This window comes from Passer domesticus, chromosome 6 (assembly GCF_036417665.1).
Source record: "Passer domesticus isolate bPasDom1 chromosome 6, bPasDom1.hap1, whole genome shotgun sequence".
In the NCBI taxonomy this organism is placed as follows: domain Eukaryota; kingdom Metazoa; phylum Chordata; class Aves; order Passeriformes; family Passeridae; genus Passer; species Passer domesticus.
The window spans coordinates 12,116,229-12,123,108 of NC_087479.1; positions in this window are offsets into that span (position 1 = coordinate 12,116,229).

Genomic DNA, 6,880 nt, shown 5'->3' on the forward strand with positions numbered 1-6,880 from the left:
TTTGGTGGGTTTTTTTTTTTTTTTTTGTTTTACTCAGATGCTTCTTTGTGTTCAGTTAAGCTTGCATGAGGATGGGGTTTCTGTTTTTCGCCAGGGAAAACTTGTTCTGTATCTGCCTTGTGTGTACCACTGGGAAGGGCAGGGCCTTGCTCTGGCTTAGGCTCCACCAAAGAAAGGAAGTGCCTGACCTCACCTCTTTAAACTGACCTTTCCTCTTCTGAAAGAACAATCCTGCTTTCAGAGCCAAAGAGCTGCCCCTATGCCTAGGCACTTCCTCTTCTGCATTTATTTGCTTTAATCTGTGCTGATCAGCACCAAGGCTGCACAACTGGGGAAGACAAGTCTTGGGTCCCTGCAGGGTCACATCCAAATCAGGAACCAGATGTCCATAACTTCTCTGGGCAACGTGTTCCAGCACCTCACCACTCTCACAGTAAAGAATCTTTCCCAATACCTAATCTCCATCTACTCTCAGTTTGAAACTGTTACCCCTTATTACTCCACACCCTTGTAAAAAGTCCTTCTCCCCATTCCCTGTAAGTCCCCTTTAGGTACTGGAAAGTGTCCCCAGAGCCTTCTCCTCTCCAGCCGTCTGATCTTTGCGTCCCTCCTCTGGACACACTCCAGTGGGTTCATGTCCTCCTCTTCAGAGGTTATTTCAGGTACTGGCTCCACTAATTCATCTGAAAGGGCAGATACACGTGGCTGACACCAAACCCTGTCAAGCATCAGTTTCCTGGCTCAGAAAACAGCAAGGCCACCACCTCTCCACCTGACCATGGCCAGGGTCAGTTCCAGTCAAGTACCTTTTGTTCTCTCAGCAGGAACAACAACTATGGTCAACACTGAACTATGGAACAGAAACAAATACCTGGAATAAGTAAACAGTGTCTCCTCAGAAGACTAATATCATTAAAACAGAAAAAGGCTATATAATGTTTTACTTGCAGTGCTTACTAAAGCATTCTTTCCAGAAATTCATCCATCCGGAACTTAAATAATCAGTGGCAGACTCAACAAGCCTGAGAAGAGGCTAAAGTCAGCTTTCAGCCTAGTCTGATGTCACTTGGTTGAAATCCACGTGACTTCTAGCTATTAAATCAAGCTAGACAATAGCCTCAGCATTTTAAATCATGATACAGTTCTTTTTCCTGATCGATTTCTGAGCTGTGAGCCAATTCAGACAGAACTAAGTCCTGCCTTCCCAGGTCCCCGTTTCCACACCATTATCAAGCAATTCCCAAATAACTGAAGGGATTAAGAAGGTAAAAATCACTGAAAATGAAACTCGCTATCAAGTCACTCTGCCCTGTTCTTAAACTAGATGAGTCATACCCAACATGTCCAACTAGGAAAAGAGGGGGGAAAGTACCCATGTACACTACTGCTTGATTGAGTTACTACAGTAGAACTAGTGTGAAATCTATTTATCAGGTCTGTAACATGTGAAGATTTTTGTCCTCCCTGCCTTGTCTTTGCATATCTGCAGTGATAGGACAAGGGGTAATGGCCTTTAGCTGAAAGAGGACAGGAAGAAATTAGGAAGAAATTCTTCCCTGTGAGGGCAGTGAGGCCCTGGCACAGGTTGCCCAGAGAAGCTGTGGGTGCCCATCCCTGGAAGTGTCCAAGGCCAGGCTGGACAGGGCTCTGAGCAACCTGGTCTAGTGAAAAGTGTCCCTGACCATGGCAGGGGGTGTTGGAATTAGATGATCTTTAAGGTTCCTTCCAACCCAGACCTGGGATTCTATGATAAAGCTTTTCATACGGTTGAGGTCAAGGGGTAGCAAGAGATTCAAGGGATGAAAACCTGTCCATTGCAGGTGCAGCACTGGCAGCATACTGGGGAAAAGACTAAGACACAAATGTTAACATTGACCTCGCAAAGAAAAGAGGTGTTTGTTCTTTGAAATTAAATGTATTTATTATTATGCTGGACAACAGGTGTCAACAGTTTAATGTTAGCTGCTGTTAGCCCGACTTTTAATCCATGGATAGTAAAAGAACAATTTAAAACCCAGAAGTGTGCCAAACACTATTAGATTAGGAGAATGTGCAGTTAAACCCCTGCCACAAAAACTGGCAGAAAAAATAGAAGCTTACCCAAGCCAACATGCCCTATCAAACATCACAGCCATGGAGACAGAAGGATCTGAGAGACTCTGGGAGGCACAGCAAGAGAGCAGGGAAGCAGAGAACTTGCTGGGCCGAACCTAAGGGAGACAGCCTTTGATATCAAGAGGAAGCTAATTGTGCTTTACATGTTCAGGAATTTAGGCCTGTCCAGGGGAGACAAGCAGAGGAAAATGAGCCATTTTCATCTTCCCAGTGCAACTGGTTTGCAATTTTTGTATTAGTGTTGTCCTCACAAACTGCAAAAGTGGTTATCACCATCAGAAAAAAATGACATAATATGCACAATAATACATAAGACATACAGTAAAAGCTTTTCTACTTATAGTTTATTACTCGTTTTTAACTGAATTGACCGAGAAAGTGATTTTGAGCTGTACAGGTTTATGAATAAATAAACTGAAATCAAGGCAAGGTCTGCAGTGTACACTAATGCCCTATAGATTGATATAAATGGAAGAATGTCAAGTTCTAATGTTCACAAAATATTCTTAGGGTCTATAAAGTGTAACAACTAACACAGTCAAATTGCTTAGTTATCATTCACTATTATAATTTATTATGACTGTTTTTCTTACTGAAAGAAGCACACTGCATTTTTATTGACAGTAAAATAGACTTTTACCATTTTAGCCACATCCATGTGTCAATAAAATACTAAAATCATAATGAAGCCTGACCTCAAGGTCTGCACCATTTCCTATATATACCAGAATAGAAAGAAGTGTTGCTCAAGTAATTTGACTTGGCCAGATTAAAGTTGGTATGAAATAAACAGAATATTCTTCTAGGATCTGATCTATTTTCTTAGGCAGGGATTTACTGTAGATCAGGAATACTTCAGTGCTGCAATCAACCAGGCCATATACCTTCTTCCTTGTGAACTGAGATATTTTCACTTAGGAAGAATCTATGAGAGGTACTTTTCAAACAGGTCAGTAATGAAGTTCAAACTTTTTAAGTGCAGTTAAAGGAAGTAAATGTAATCACTACTTCTACCCTTAAGTTAATCCAGGCAGTTACCTGCTTCTCTGCCAGTTCTTAACTGAGAGACTGGACACATTTTCATTTCACACTGGAAAAAACTGAGATTAAATCCCCTGTCCCTAACCTATGCAGGAGGATAAAATAAAAACAAGCAACCAACCACACAAGAGGAAAACCTAAAGACCTCTTGTATGTATTACTCCTTACAATCCATTTTCAAACCAGAAACATTTGTACGCCCTTTGAAGCTGTGGGAGTCACTGGATTCATATAAATCCATTGGAGGTTCAGTCAAAGCATCAGGTAAGACTGAAAACTGAAGGATTCTATATCAAAAGGCCAAATTTTCTGTTTTGCTGAGAAAAAAATACATGTGTTGAAAAATGGGTCAAAGCATAAGCTGCATGATGCCCCATGCGTGAGGCAGTCAAAACCTTTGTAAGCCAAAATTGGCATGGGCAAGGTCAGTGAGGTCCTTGGCAAGTCCACCTTGCAGCTCTGAAGGACACCTGACTCTGTGAGCCCTTAAATCAAAACACTAAGCTACAGTTTTCCACAGATTTGTCTTGCAACCAGTTCCTGAGATGAGCTTTAGCCAAATGGCATTAGGACCCATCTGGTCAGCACGGCCTTTTGTGTATGGATTTGCCACTGTTTAACAAGCAGTACATATTATGCCACAGGCTTCAGATGCTCTATCATTTATCTCAAAAATATTAGTTATTGACATTCTTCTGAAATACTTTCTGTGGGGCAGCTCCAGGGAGGAAAACAAGTTACTTGAGATCTCTGATGCTCTGGAGAGCAGCAATGCAGGACTGCAAAGAAACATGGATGCTGTTGTGCAGTCTCTGCAATGGCCTTGCACATATTATGAGCAGCAACAGACTGAAGCAAAGGCACAAACTGCCTCAGAAGAGCTTGGACTTTTCAGGATGCCTCTGCTGGAGAGAAGCAGTGATGTTTTACAGGTCCAGCAGTTAACCAAAACAACCACTCACAGCTGAAAGCACAATCATTAACAACACTCATCACTGGACTTCCACATTACTCTCTATTTAATATTTGATGAATGTATGTATATATAACCCATGTCATACCCAACAATTTTTATTTATAGTCTTTTATTTTCAATGCCTTGCTGGTGCTTTTAATGAATGCACACGTAAACTGAGGACTCTCAGAAATCAGCACACAATTGTAATTCTTATTCTTCTCAGTGGTGTGTGGGCAATTTGCTCTTTGACACTGGCACGCTGCAAGTCTGTCAAGGTCCACTGAACGCCACAGGACACACACTGGACCTCGCAGGGGCACCCTGACACTGCCATTCTGTCTGCTGTGCAAACAGGTAATTCACTGCCATCTCCTGGCAAACTGCTGCCCGGGAGCTCCTGAACCGAAACAAAGCACTGACACAGATGCCAGCTGACACCAGAGCGATTGCAGAGGAATCACACTTAAACCTAAAACATCACTTAGAGAGTGGTGGCAAAAGGAGCACACAAGTCCTGCAAGGATGCCACAGACTCTCCATCCCTTTCTCTCCCTCCCAAAATTCACCAACATTTGGACAGAACTTCAGGCTTGCTGCCGAGGAGAGCTCCCAGCAGACACAGGAACCTGGTGAGAACAGCAGCTCTCAAGAGTATCATGTCCAGACCATGATACACAACAGAAGCTATGGTACCCAACTACCACCCAGGCTTAGAGCTTTTCTCTTAGAATAAGTAACACAAGACTTGGAGAACCCTAAAATGGAAATTGTCTAAAACCCAGTCGCTCTAATGAATCTTATTCATTTACCTAGAGCAAAACGGTGTTTTTCTGCCACTTTAGGGGAAACCAGGACCTGAAAAATTCACTTTAACTCTTATACAGAATCTGATGTGCTTGCCCCAAAGGAAATTCAACACTTTCCAGGCAATTTCCAGTGAAAAGGACTGAAAAAAATTCTTAAGTTAAACTGCCTTAATAATGTAAGATCATTGAGAGTATACATAAAAGCTGGTTTGCTTTAGGCAAAGGGAATGAAGTTGAAAAAGGACCACTGATTCAATTAACTTACAAAATTAAACCAGTAGCCACCCAGGTGACATTTCAGCATTGCTGTAAAACCATCATCACACTCTTGCAACTTGACAGTAGAGCAATTAATATTATTAAACTGAATATTGAAATACAAGCACATACAGTCCTGCTCTGCTTCATGCCTACCTTTACAGATCATTGTGCAGATGTTTCTGCTCCTCGTGTCCAGCAGCAGGGTTGCACTCCCTCTGCTCTACTTCACTTTCCCATTCTTCTGCCCTGGGACTCTTCCCAAGGAAAGTGCTACTTTTTAAAGTATTCCATTTACACAGCCAGGAACAAGAATACTGAATATTTTTATTCCTGCCTGCAAAATTCACACCCAATATTCAGTTCTGAAATCCACCCCAGATTCCCCTTGGTAGATTTAGTTGCTCCAGGAACACGAGTGCAGTAAAGCTCAATGCTGACACAAACATGCTTTACTCCTCTCTTCACACCATGATTACACAGCAGATTTTAGAAGGTGCTGTACAGATGAAAAACTTATTCTGAAATGCCATTATTATAGATGGCACATTCTAGACAAACATTATATACCAACCAATGCCAGTAGCAGCTGCCACTTGACTGATTAAGACTTTCCAGACAGATTTGCCTAGCAGCCCTCATGAAAATTCCAGATTTTCTCAAATTTCTCCAAGGTATTAAGGAAACACTTGGAAGGATGATATTCAGCACATACTGTCCTCAAGTTCACACAACTTAAATTGAATAGAAAAACCAACCAGCCCCAGTTTTTCCAAGGCATACTGACAAAATATCCCATGAGCTATGTGATGAGCACGTGGAAACACTTGTTATTATCACAGCCATGACACTTTGAAGGGATTCACTTTCTTCAAACATTTTAAAGCCTCAATATTTTTGCCATTTCTGGTAATTATTGGATCTCTTGCTTTTTACCAACTGTGGAAATAGCAGAGAGAAAGGATCTCCACCTACCTTTACAACTACATTATTGTTGACAAGCTGTTGTTGTGTTTAGTATTTGGCTTTGTTGATTGACAACTTGCAGCCACTACAGGGAAAAGTCAAAATGCACTACACTCAATTCCACAGTGACCCTCTCCAATCAGGAGAGAACTAGAATTCAGAGGTCCTGGCATGCTGTTTCACTAAGAATTTATTCTCTTAGCATTTCAAATCTGAATCTACAACCTTTTCAAGAAACACTCCACAAATAATTAGTATTTAAGTTGTTTGTTTTGCATTTACTGACAGACCATAAATAGATAAAGAAAAGTCTGGTCAGTTCTACCATTAAAACTGGTCTGAGTTTGTCTCCTTTCATTCTGACAGCAGCAGAACCAAACAAGGTATATGTGCAATCAAATCAGCAGTAGAACATGTGGAATGAGTAAACATGGAAATTTTTTGCCAGTTTTAAACCCACATTTCTATCACCCCTCATCTTCTCCTCCCCTTACCTGAACTTGCTCACAAATTGGTGGTACAATGCAGGAACTCAACAGCACGCTGGGAATGGTGGTTTCAAAGTCAGCTCTGTGGCTATTCTCAAATCCTGTAATTTCTTCACTGAAAAACCTTGAGGAAAACTCTGGAATCAATGAAGCAGGATGTTTTAAAAGCAAGGTGTGCCAATTAGACTTTAAAAGCTTAAACAAGTTACAGCAGCTGCTCAATGGTTGTATTTATTCATACCCAGTAT